Source organism: Camelus bactrianus, chromosome 18 (genome assembly GCF_048773025.1).
Source record: "Camelus bactrianus isolate YW-2024 breed Bactrian camel chromosome 18, ASM4877302v1, whole genome shotgun sequence".
Classification (NCBI taxonomy): Eukaryota; Metazoa; Chordata; class Mammalia; order Artiodactyla; family Camelidae; genus Camelus; species Camelus bactrianus.
The window spans coordinates 36,863,946-36,877,642 of NC_133556.1; the positions used below are offsets into that span (position 1 = coordinate 36,863,946).

At 37.4% G+C, this 13,697-nt stretch overlaps 1 pseudogene; it reads right to left on the minus strand.

Moving 5' to 3' along the window:
• Positions 1-6,284: 6,284 nt before the first annotated feature.
• Positions 6,285-6,417, minus strand: LOC141573965 (U4 spliceosomal RNA; annotated as a pseudogene).
• Positions 6,418-13,697: the final 7,280 nt, after the last annotated feature.

Here is a 13,697-nt window from a genome sequence, read left to right on the forward strand (position 1 = left end):
GAAATAAACCTAACTTTTTAAAGTACAGCCATACCTTAATGTCTCTAAAACTAAGCATTGAAAGTAATCTAAAATGGAATTATACATAGAAGTGTTACACCATGACTTTTTGCTGTAACGACTCTTGTCTCAATAACCAAGCTCCTAAGGTTACTAATGTTTGAGTGACCATTGTTTACTACGTGCCAGGAACTGCTAAATCTTTCATAGATTGGCTCATTTAATCCTCAGAACAAACCTGAGAGTCAGAGACTATCATTTATCCACCCCCAACAAGCAGGGATAAAGAAATAGACACAGAGGTTAAGCCACCTGCTAAGTTAACACACCTGTGAAGAACTAAGACCAGAACCCAAAAAGCTCACTTACAGAGCCCACGTGCTAGTCACTGCTGTGTGTCCCTGAACACTCCTAACTTCCCAAGCACTCAAAACACCTGGTACCAGGGGTTGGCTGGTGCAGAGAGAAATGACCAATGATGGGTCGCAGCTGCCAGGAAGTCAAGGGTCTCAAACTGGAGGCGGCAGCGGCAGCAAGGCCTGCTTTTCCATTGCTGGGAGAAAATGAGACTGTCCTTCCACAGTCCCGAAAGGAATTTGGTGACAAGAACTGTATGGAGCTGATCGCTGGGTGACCTAAAAGCTTAGGACCCCTCTCCTTTGCTGCCAGAGAAGGACGTAGCGGAGTAGGAAGCTTTGTTATCAGGAAGGGGGGGCCTCATCCCCACCTCTTTAGTGGTGCTTCCCCGAATCTCTTGAGGACAGAGATTGTCCTCTCTAAAGTTTCTGTTCGACTCCCTGAAAAGGGCAGGGTGAGGGGGAACCCTCAACTTTTGTCTCTTCCGGTTAAGCTGACAGGTAGCACAACCCACTCACCCCCACCTCAGGCGTTTCCGGCTTTGAACAACACCCTTGGGGGCAGGAAGGCTGAGGAAGAGCACAGTCCACTCACAAAGGCAGGGTGGGCACGGACACCCCATCCAGCACCTGAATGCTTTTCTCAACAGTCACCTCAACCTGCAGCCTGGGCCAGCTGTCCCTCGGCTTCTCCTTGTCACAGGTGCGCGCTGCCCGCTGCCCCCGACAGCTGGGAGCTGGCTTTCCATCGGAGTCTACCCTCGCTTGCGGAGCTCCTCTTGTGTCCCTGGGCGGTGGTCTCAGCTAACAACCACAGGAAAAGGACACTATCTTTCTCCTTCATCTCCATCAGTGATGGGGAGAACCGTGTGGCTGGGCTGTGGAGCCTGGGGCCACCCTTTCACAGAGCGCAAGGCAGCCGTCTCGCCAGAGGGCACCGCTGGGCCGCTGCGGGGCTGCGGTCCCACCCGCATCCGCACCCAGGCCTGAGCAGGGTCAACAGCCAGTCCTCGTGGACGAGAGGGGGGAAGGGGAGGAAAGAAGTGGGGAGGGGGAGGCAGGGGGGAAGGGGGAAATGAAAAAAAAAAAACAGAGGAAAGAAAGGAGGATTCGGGATCGGGTGATGCTCTCAGCTCGGGGATATCGCCTGTGCCTTCTCCGCAGACATCCATTCGCGGTTGGCGCAGCCGCTCATCTGAAGACACATTGAGATCTCTGGGGCACCGAGCTTCCCGTCTTGCACTAGCTTCTTGAACTCGCCAAGTTTCGTGATCCTTGCAGCACTAAGTTCTCACAACTTGAGGGTGAAGTCCTCCTCTTCAGAACTCCTGACGAGGCTGCGACACCAATAATCCCATCCACACTCCTCCCGGAGAAGGGAGAAGAGATGGTTTAAGGACATTTTCCCGAGTGTGCAAACGGTGTTTCCATTTCTATCTCTGGGGGAATTTTTGTCACTTGACCACATACAGAGACCTTCAAAGGAGTCTGAAAATTATGATTTCTTTTTTAAAAACTGAAGTAGAGTTGATTTACAATATTGTGTTAGTTTCAGGCATACAGCATAGTGATTCCGTTTGCTGGGCTTTTTCCTTACAGATTACATTTCATTCTGGGTTATTACAAGATATTGGGTATAATTCCCCATGCTGCACAGTAATTTCTCATTGCTTATCCATTTTATGTTCGGTAGTTTGTGTCTGTTAACCCCATATGCCTAATTTGCATCCCCCTTTTTGGTAACCATAAATCTGTTTTCTATGTGAGTCTCTTTCTGTTTTGTATATAGTTTCATTTCTATTATTTTTTAGATTCCACATGTAAGTGATATCATATAGTATTTGTCATATAGTGTTTGTCTTTCTCTGTCTTAAACTGGGTGTACTGAGACTTGTATTTGAGATTCAGATTCTAAAGGTGAGGTGAGACTAGTTCAGAAAGCGCAGTCTTAAACACGCCCAGCAAAGAGCATTCCTTACATCATATGTTCTGGTTACCTATGGCTGCGTGTTAAACCATCTCAAAGCAATAATCCTCTCTGTGTTCAGGGTCTATGGGTCAGGACTTTAGTTAGGACTCAGCTGAGTGATGCTTCTGCTCCTAGGTTTGACTGGGGTCACGCAGTGGCATTCAGCTCGCAGCAGCCAGTCCCTAGTCTGAGAAGGCTTTTTCCACGTACCCGAGACTCTGGTGGGCACAATACGAAGGTTGGCTGAGTGGGCGTGCTGTCCCTCCCCATGCATTCTCAGGGCTTCTCCACACAGTCTCCCCGGCAGGTAGCTGCTCTCCTACCTGGTGGCTTAGACGCCCAGAGCGGGCGATCCTTGCAAAAGGGGAAACTGTCGGGCTCTTAGCAATCAGACTTTGAAACTGACATGACAAGCCTTCAAATGCAAGAGAGGAGAAACGGCATACAGACGCCCCGTCCTGCTGGAGGGATGGCCAGACAACCGTGGCCATCCTAAACCCGCCCTGCAGGTGGGAGGCTCAGCAGGGTCCTTGTGCTCACTCTTATGAAATCTGAATCACAGTGCTCAAACTGTAAAAGTAAATAAATAAAATTTTAAACCTCAGGTTTAAGAAATACCCTGGAGAGTTTTCCTAGATACAGATGACTTATAAAAAGCTAAGCTATTGGTTGTATCTACATTGTAGGATTTTTCACAATTTAAATTTTAGGTTCTGGAAGTAATTACCAAAGTTTAAAAATATTTAGTGTCCTTTTGAATACAAATAGGCTGTTATCTTCCTCTTGAGTTAGTCTGAGTGAAAAAAAATCTAGGGTCACACCTTTCATAATATAGTTTGGATACCAAGCAACTGGACGTTTGGGGTATATGTTGTGTGTATTTCTAGTTTAGGAAGAGATTAAAAGGACAGGTGAGTTGTTGCACATCAGTGTGTCATTCCTTCTGGGATGAAAATGAAATTTTAGACTTCTAATTTGGTGTTAGATGCAGAAAATAAAATAACCTCAGAATAAACATAGAAGGCTGACCAAGTGTCATCCAAGACCATTACAGTTCCAGAGACACCCCATAAACCATATAATCTTCTTTAGCTAAATACACACCAAAAGAGTTCATTCTTTGCTGACTGGACAAGTCTTTTATTACTTTGTAAGTAATAAAATAAGAAAGAGGCCACTTCTGAAAGTTTTATTTGGAGATCCTGAATTTATCTTTAAACTTCCACTCTTAATTAGAGGTCACCTGTACTCTCCATTATTCCACTCCTTAATTTTACTTTGAAATAATTTTAGACTTTCAAAAAGGGTAAAATATTACAGATATTGTCCATATAGCCTTTACCCAGCTCCTCCAAAGACGAATGTCTTATAAAGTCATGGTGCAGTCATCAAGCCCTGGGAAGTTAACAGTAACAAGACGTCACTAACTAACCTACAGGCTTTATTCAAGTTTCACCCTTCATTCCACCAGTGTCCCTTCTCTGGTCCAGGACACACACTGGGTTTAGTCATCAGCTGTCCTCCGTGTCCTCCAATCTGTGGCGGTTCCCAGCCCTCCTGTCCTTCTCGAACTTGACACTTTGGAAGAAGAAAGGCCATTTTGTCTATTTTCCCTCATTTGGGTTTGTCTGACTTTTCCTCAGTTTTATGTTTAAATTGTCTTTTTTTTTTTTTGCAAAAAACACCAGAGAAATGGCTCTGTGCCCTCCTCAGTGCCTTATATTGAGGCATATATGACATTAATATGTCTCATTATTGGTGGTGTTAAATGAAAACTTGACTAAAATTATATCCAGTAGGTTTTTTCACTATAAAATTAGCTTTTCTATTTATAATTATAAAGCATTTTGGGGGGAGACACAAACATGTGCAAATATCCTTCTTCCCATTATACAGAAGTTTTGGCCACAAATTTTGGCATCCATTGATGTTTTTTTTCCTGCAGAAGTTATTACAGTGGTATATGCCAAAAAAGATTTTCTACTTCCATTATTTTTATATATGTATTAATTGGAAATATTACTAATTGCTTAAAGGAATTCTGGATTTTATTTCCCACCCTACTGTGGCTTGATGATAACAATGATTATATATGAAAATAATACTGAGTTTTAGGTTTTGTTTCCCCTCTGTTTTGGGGTAGCTATTATTAGCCTTACTTTGATCTATTTGTTATTAAGGCCATTTTGTAGGGAAGTATTAAGGCTATTCCATCTTCTTTCTACCTGTCTTTTCCTCTTTGTCTCTAAAACTTAATTTTTTAAAACCATACTACCTTTTTATTTTCCACTTTTTTTTCTCTATCATCTATTTCATGTGGAAGATATTAACCATAATGTAGAAGCTTTGGATGTGATATCATTTGAAGAGAAATAAATTAATTAATAGAAGAGAAGAAAACAGTATTTTATGTTGGTTTCATTTTTTGAGCCAGAAAATTGACACATTAGCGAGATGAGAGAAAGCAGCTTGGCATGACCAGAATGATCAATAACTTCCACAGCCCCTAGGAAACAGGTCGGAGGCAAAATTCAAACAAACCAAGGGGCCAGTAGGAAAGAAATTAAGTACACAAGTTCAAAACAGAATAACTGGCCCCTGGAGGATTTTTAAAACAGTAGAATTTTAACTGAATCTTGAAATGTTTCTGACATTCTTTGAACAGGAGGAGACGTAGCCCTCAGGCCACAGATGGAGTGTTTTGGGGAGACTGGGAGACGTCCATCTGGAATTCCACTGCCAAGAGCAGAGTGAGGCCGGGGTGCTTGTGAAGACGTGGATCTGGCTTGACTGGGACTCAAAGGATGGTGGTGGAAGAATGGTTTCAATTAAAAGAGGAAAAAGACCTGTAAAGTATGTTTATTTTCATCTGAAGAAGAGTTGAGGACATGTATCTAACTAACTAACTAACTAACTAACTAACTAACTAACTAACTAACTCACTAAATAAATAAATAGAACAACAACAACAACAACAACAAAAGCAATGAATATATGTATGTTCACGTATAACTGAAAAATTGTGCTCTACCCTGGAAATTGACACAACATTGTAAACTGATTATAACTTAAGAAAAAAAGAAAGAAAGAAAAGAAAAGAAAAAAGACAGGACAGGACATGTGTCACATGATGGTATCACCAGTCAAGCTCATCTCAAGGGAGAAAACAAACCATTTTGAGGAAGCAGTCCTTCTGTATCATCATTTTTTCATGGGTAGATGGTAGGAATGATTTATTTTATAATCTTTCTGATGAAGGCAAACAGCTCATAAGCTAAGTCATAGCTGAATGTTTGCCCCATTCTTCACCTCAACATACTTCTGGTCATCCATCTGCACAATCTAAAACACAAATGATTGGCACACAAACTGGCCCCCCTCTGCAAAGAGTTCCAGGCTCCCAGGATAAACTTCAGCCCACACAAGGGTGGTGGATGCAGGAAGTCTCACTCCTGAAGCCTGCTGCTCCAGTGCCTTCAAACTGTGCAGCTCTCAGTGGACCAGCCCTGACCCAGCCTTGGGTAGGAGAGACCAGCAAGCTCTGGGAGGAAGAAAGGGGGCTTTGGATCGTGCTCTCAACCATGTGCATTTTATTTTATTTTTGCTAGCATATTCAAAATTAGTGAAACTTCAACTGAGAAGAAATTATATTATATAGTGGTCCATTTTACTATAAATAATGCAAAAATAGACTACAGCACAGAAATGAGATAATTCATGGACAAATTTAAAATGTCTCCTGAGTTCCAACTCAACTTTGTTTGAGTGTGACCCTAAACTTCACATTTATGAAGCTGACATCACTTTCTTCCATAAACTTATCTTCCCTTACCCAACTTCTTATTTTTTATTAATTGTATGGATCTTAAGTTTTAGAGTGTTCTGAGCATTAGAGTCAACTTCAATTATTCTTTCTCCATGATACTCCACTTTTCATTGGTCACAAAGTTCTGTCAGTTCTTCATTTAAAATATATTTCAGATTATGTTTTATGTAAGATTGCATTGAAAGAAAGTGTTGCTGTTTTTCAATTAGCAATAATCATGCCTTGGATAAACCTCACCGGCTATGATACTGCCACTGTGCAAAGCTTAAGTGTTGCTGTTTTTAAAAGTCTGTAAATGGTGGTATAATAGAAGGGGTGATTGGCTTTGGAGTCAGCCTCCAAGGCACATCATAGCTCTACTACTTTGGACAAATTAATATTTTAATGTCTTCATCCTTTAAATGAAGATAACTTCTTTGTAACATTGTTGTGGATTAAGGTAATTTGCAAATTGAATGGCATTTAGTAGAAGTTCAATATATTTAATTTTTGTTCTGACTTTCCTAAAGAGCACAGACTGGCAAATACTCATTTTTTTCTTCCAGTTTTATTGAGTTATAATTTACACTATATAAGGTTAAGTTGTACAGCATAATGATTTGACTTCAATATATCATGAAGTGATCACCACAGCAAGTTTAGTGAACATGTATTATCTCATATAGATACAAAATTAAAGAAATAGAAAATTTCTTTTTCCTTGTGAGAACTCTTAGGATTTACTCTCTTAACAACTTTTATTATATAACATACAGCAGTGTTAATTATACTTATCATGTTGTACATTACATCCCTAGTACCTATAACTGGACATTTATACCTTTTGAATGCCTTTATCCAATTTCCCCTCTTCTCACTCTCCACCTCTGGTAACCATAAATCTGATCTTTTTTCTATGAGTTTGTTTTTGAAGTATAATTGACCTACAACACTTTGTGAGTTCCTGTTGCAAAACATAGTGATTCAATATTTCTATATATTTCAAAATGATCACCATGGTAAGTCTGGTTTCCATCTGTCACCAAACAGGTATCAGCTAATTACTAACTATATTCACCACACTGTACATTTCATACCCATGACTCATTTATTTTGCAACTGCAAGTTTGTACCTCTTAATCTCCCTCACTTATTTCTCTCCTCCCTTTATCCCCCTCCCTTTTGGTAACCTTCTGTTTGTTCTTTGTATCTATGACTCTGTTACTGTCTTGTTATGTTCATTCATTTGTTTGTTAGATTCCACATGAAACTAAAATCAAATAGTATTTGTCTTTTTCTCTCTGATGTATTTCACCTAACCTAATACCTTTCAGGTCCGTCCATGTTGTCTCAAATGGCAAGATTTCATTCTTTTTTATAGCTGAGTAGTATTTCATTGCACATACGTGCCACATCTTCTTTATCCATTCATCTATTGATGGCCATTTAGGTTGCTCCCATATCTTGGCTATTATAAATAATGCTGCCATGAATGTTGGGGTGCATGTATCTTTTTGAATTAGTATTTCTGTTTTCTTCAGATAAATACCCAGGAATAGAATTACTGGATCCTATGATAGTTCTTTTTTTAATTTTTGAAGAACCTCCATGTTTTTCTTAGTGACTGCACCAATATACATTCTCACCTCTGCTCGAGGGTTCCCTTTCCTCCACATGCTTGCCAACACTTGTTATTTGTTGTCTCTTTGACAACAGCCATTCTGACAGTTGTGAGATAAATAGCTCATTGTGGTTTTGATTTGCATTTCCCTGATGATTAGTGATATTGGAAGTCTTTTCATGTGATATTGGCCATCTGTATGTTTCCTTGGGAAAAATATCTATTCATATCCTCTGCCCATTTTTTAATTGGGTTTTTTGTTTGTTTGTTTGTTTGTTTTGATGTTAAATTGTGTGAGTTCTTTGTATGTTTTGGATATTAATCTTTAATTGGATATAGCATTTGCAAATATCTCCTCCCATTTAGTAGGTGTGCTTTTAATTTTGTTGATAGTTTCCTTTGCTGTGCAAAAGCTTTTCAGTTTGATATAATCTCAATTGTTTATTTTTGCTTTTGTTTCCCTTGCCAGGGGAAACATAATCTAGAAAAATATTAATTAGACTAATGTCAAAGAGATACTGCCTATGTTTTCTTCTAGAAGTTTTATGATTTCAAGTCTTACATTTAAGTCTTTAAATCATTTTAAATTTATTTTTCTGCATGGCATGAGAAAATAGTCCAGTTTATTTATTTATTTATTTATTTTTGCATGTAGCTGTCCTGTTTTCCCAGCACCATTTATTGAAGAGGCCGTCCATTGCCCAGTGTATATTCTTGCCTCCTTTGTTGTAGACTAATTGCCCATGTAAATGTGGGTTCACTTCTGGGCTTTCTGCTCTGTCCCTTTGATCTGTGTGTCTGTTTGGGGCCAGCACTATGCTGTAGCTTTGTAGTGTGATTTGAAATCAGGGAGCATGATACCTCCAGCTTTCTCTTCTTTCTCAAAACTTTTGGCTACAAAGATCTTTTCTGTTTCCACGCAAATTTTGTAATTTTTGTTCTACTTCTGTGAAAAATGCTATTGGTATTTTGATAGAGATTGCACTGGATCTGTAGATTACCTTGAGTGGTGTGGGAATATAACAATACTAATTCTTCCAGTCCGTGAGTGTGTTACATCTTTCCAACTATTTCTGTTGTCTTCAGGTTCTTTCATAAGCGTCTTACACTTTTCTGTGTACAGGTCTTTTACCGCCTTAGTTAGATTTATTCCTGGGTATTCTTTTTGCTGCAACTCTAAAGGAGATTGTTTTCTTAATTTCTCTTTCTAATAGTTTGTTGTTAGTGTATAGAAATACAACAGATTTCTATATGTTGATTTTGTATCCTGCAACTTTTCTGAATTCATTGATGAGTTCTGGTAGTTTTCTGAATGTATTTCTAGGATTTTCTATGTATATATTATGTCATCTGTCAACAGTGACAGTTTTACTTCTTTCTTTCCAATTTGGATTCCTTTTATTCTTTTCCTTGTCTGGTTGCTGTGGCTAGGACTTAAATAGTATGTTAAATAAAAGTAGTGAGATTGGGCATCCTTGTGTTGTTCCTGATCTAAGAGGAAATGCTATTAGCTTTTCATGATTGAGTATGATGCTAGCTGTGGGCTTGTCATAAATGGTCTTCATTATGTTGAGGTGTGTTCCCTCTGTACCCACTTTGTTGAGAGTTTTTATCATAAAAAGGATGTTAAATTTTGTCAAAACCTTTTTCTGCATCTATTGAGATGACTATGTGTTTTATTCATCAGGTTGTTAATATGGTGTATCACATTGACTGATTTGCAGATACTCAACCATCCTTGCATCCCTGGATAAACCCCACTTGATCATGGTGTCTGATCTTTTTACTGTATTTAATATTTTGTTGAGGATTTTTGCATCTGTCTTCATCAATGATATTGACCTGTTTTTTTTTTTTTTCTGATATTTTCATTGGGTTTTGTGTCAGGGTGATGCTGGCTTCTTAGAATGTGTTCAGAAGTGTTCCTTCCTGTGCAGGTTCTGAAATGGTTTGAAAAGGATAGGTGTTAACCTCTCCAAATGTTTGGTAGAATTCACTTGTGAAAGCCTTTTGGTCCTGGACTTTTGTTTGTTAGGAGTTTTTTGTTTTTGTTTTTGTTTTTGTTTTTCAGGTTTTTTTTTTTTTTTTTTTTTTTTTTTTACTAATTCAGTTTCATTAGTTATAATTGATCTGTCCATATTTTTCTCCTGGTTCAGTTTTGGGAGATTGCACATTTCTAGAAATGTTTTCATTTCTTCTAGGTTGTCCATGTTATTGGTATATAGTTGTCGGCAGGAGTTTCTTGTGATCCTTTGTATTTCTGTGGTGTTGTAATTTCCTTTTCATTTCTGACTTTATTGATTTGGGCTCCCTCTTTCTCTCTCTCTCTCTTTCTTTTTTTGATAATTCTGGCTAAAGGTTTATCAGTTTTGTTTATCTTCTCAAAGAACCAGCTCTTAGTTTCATTGATTTTTTTCCCATTTTTCTAGTCTTTATTTTGTTTCTGCTCTGTAAATACTAAATTTTTTTTAATCTCCTCAAGTATATCTTCCCAGCTTTAAGGAGGTGTTAAAATTTAAACTTTGTATTTCTTGAGTACTTATTAATTGACATTCTGATTAAACATTAACAATGTTCTTTGGCTGGTCATTTTTATACTTACCATCAGTTGTATAAGCTGCTTTTATTTCCTAGTTACTACTGAGTCTTCTGCATTTCTCTCCCTGCTCAGAATATCAAAATCACAGGTATCAAAATCTTGGCATATCACTTTTGGAATGTTTTACATTCCTGTTTAGGATATTATTAATATTTTATTTTTAACTTTTTTTTTTATTGAGTTACAGTCATTTTACAATGTTGTGTCAAATTATTTATACTTTAAACAGAAGCTTTTGTTGTTTTTATTTTTGTCCTTGGGTCATTTGGTCTCTGTTGCAAAGATTCAGTGTTAGTGAGAAACAGGCATTTCTTCACTATTATAGTCTTCTGTCCCTAGTTTTAATGAACAACCAAAATATTTTATTGGCTAAGATTCAAGAAATGTATATATAACTGAGTTTGCTTGTGAATAAGTCAGTTAAAATATTTGCATCTTTGTTGTTCCACTTCTAAAAATCTGTATAGATGTCATTTCCTATTTCAGATGTTTGAAGCAAGACATGGTAGGCAGTTGTTATTTGGAAATTTCAAGAGTAAGCCCTGAAATCATCTCTTTGCAGAAATCTAGAATTGAGAATGTATTTCCCGAATACATATACTTGTTAGTGCCTTGGTTCCTTATTTTGACAACTTTATAGTAGGACTACTGCATTGACCAGAAAAGAATAAGCTGTTTGTTTGGGGGATTTTCTGGTGAATATACTTCTGCAGTGAATCTGCCTAGAGTAAAAGAATGTATAGGTCTCATTTTATTTACAAAACACTGTTAGGTGTAAATGGGACTTTCCAATTGGTTTGACAGTTGTTCAGAACATAAATATTCAGTGTATATAAATTAATTGTTTAAATATTCGACCTTCAAAGTTGTACTCAAACACCTTGATAAAATATTATTAAATAGCAGTTAAAATCACCTAATTCAGGGATCAACAGACTTCTCCTGTAAAGAATCAGACAGTAAATATTTTAGGTATTGTGGGCCATACGCTCTCTGTTGCAAAGACCCAGCTGTGCTATTATAGTGCAAAAGCAGCCAAAGACAGTACATAAACAAATGAGAGTGACACTCAATAAAAGTTTATTTAGAAAAACAAGCAAGAGACTATAATTTGCCAATGAGTTTCAGTTTTAAAATACACTATATATGGGAACTCTGTACTTTCTGTTCAATTTTTCTGTAAACCTAAAACTACTCAAAAAAAAAAGTATTACTATTTTTAAAAAGTCCCTGAAAATAAAAATAATTGGGAATCAAGATTAAAACTTCCATGGCATTGCTTGGTTTTCACTGAATGATAATCTACTGGATGATTAACTCACAAGTCCTGACTGGCACATATGCTCTCAGAGGGTCTCATACTATTCTGTTTGACAGGGATCTTTTTTAGGACTTACTTTATTCATTGATTAAAACAAACAAAAATTTGTGACATACTGTTACCTTATGAACCATAGCATCAATGCCCAGAGCACCTTCTTTGATGCGTGGGGGACTTGTTAGAGAAATTGATCATTTAAAATATGTCCTTGGTTGAACAGAAAATCATTCCTGAAGAGTTTTTAATTATACTGCTATTCTCCAGTCATTTATATGTTAATTACTTTGAGTTTCGACCCTACAGTATCTATTTTCTTCTATTCTATGAATATAGCAAGGAGTATGTGTTTCAGTAAGTCAGCTAAAATATTTACAGTCATTGGCTGTAATACCTAGATAACTCATTTGACAATTAATTTGAAAAATTCATTTAAACTAATGTGTTGTAGCTGAACTAACTTTTGAAACTTAAATATGACTATAATATATGTATTTACTTTTAACCTTTCTATTGTGACATACAGCACATACAGAAATGTGCATGAGACAGAGATGTCCAGTTTAACAAGTTATCATGAAGCAAACAGTGGAACTAGCAGGCAAGTCAGGATATGGAGCATAGCCACCGTCTCAGAGACTTCTTGTATGCCCCAGTCCAACCATAACTCCTTCCCTAAATCCTAAGCAGGCAAGTCAGGATATGGAGCATAGCCACCGTCTCAGAGACTTCTTGTATGCCCCAGTCCAACCATAACTCCTTCCCTAAATCCTAGGGCTAACTACAGTTGTGATTTTTATAGTAGCCCTTTCCTTTTCTTTATATGTGTACAGCTCTAAAGAGTATAGTTTAATTTTGCCTCTTTTTAAATTTTACATTTGGACGCATATAGTATGAATCCTTCAGTTTATGAGTAATCCTTTGTACTGTATTCATTTTAGCTATTCAACAATATAAATGGCCATGGTAGACTGAAATGATGAAATACTGAGCTGTGTTCAAGGCTGTGTTCAGTAGAACTGATCCCATGAGTGACCTGTCAAATTGTTGGTGTCTCTTCCTGCCCTTTAATTGCATTTTCTACCATGCAGGACGCTGTTGCAGGCGCCTAATGATGACCAGGGTGGGTGGTGAAAGGCGCACCTTTCACCTTTTATCACCCTAAGTTTTACGGTGATAGGATTGACTTTGTTGTGTTAAAGACTGGTTATAAAGATCTTAAAAATGTGAATGTTGTATACATATAGTAGATACACATAGCACATGTACAAACTTGTGTTTCTGACTAAAGAAACACTTTAATCACCAAAACATTTGATTTTACATAAAAAATATTTTGTTTTTCAGGTGAAATTTCCACCGACAATGGAAATCATAACTGCTGAGCAACTGATGGAATATTTAGGTTAGTGTTGAAAAGTGAATGATTTTTAGATCTTTTAATATAAAACAAAGTTTTCAAAACTTACAAATATATTATCAAATTTCACCTTTTGAAGTGCTATTATATGAGCTATTTTTAAATTATGATTTTTAATCTCTTACTTTAAAAAATTTATCAGTATATTACTGTCTTGGATGTTCAAGCCTTCTTTCTGACCAGCATTAAAATTTTGTAATGTAAATATGGAGACTGGTGACATCTGGAAAGTAACAAGATATGTATTAATTCCAATAAATTGCAGAATGGAAAATGGCACAGAAACTCTAACACTTCATGCAGAAAGTGTTTAAAAATATTCAGTAGACTTGAATTAAAACCCGGGAAGCACTTTAGAACAGTGCTACCCTGAATATAATTCACTGATCTCTGCCTGTCTATAAAATGCTAGTTACTAGTCTGCAGTGAGACAGAGGCTTGTATTAGAATGTAGAGCATTTAAATTAGTAAGCACACTGTTTAGTCCATCTGAAATTTTTTCAGAGCAACATTTTCTTGATGAAGGAAACAGTATATTAAATTGCATTCTTACAAAAGCTTCTTATTTCAAAACAGACCAGTAATGCACGGTTTGCAGACCAGCTGCAT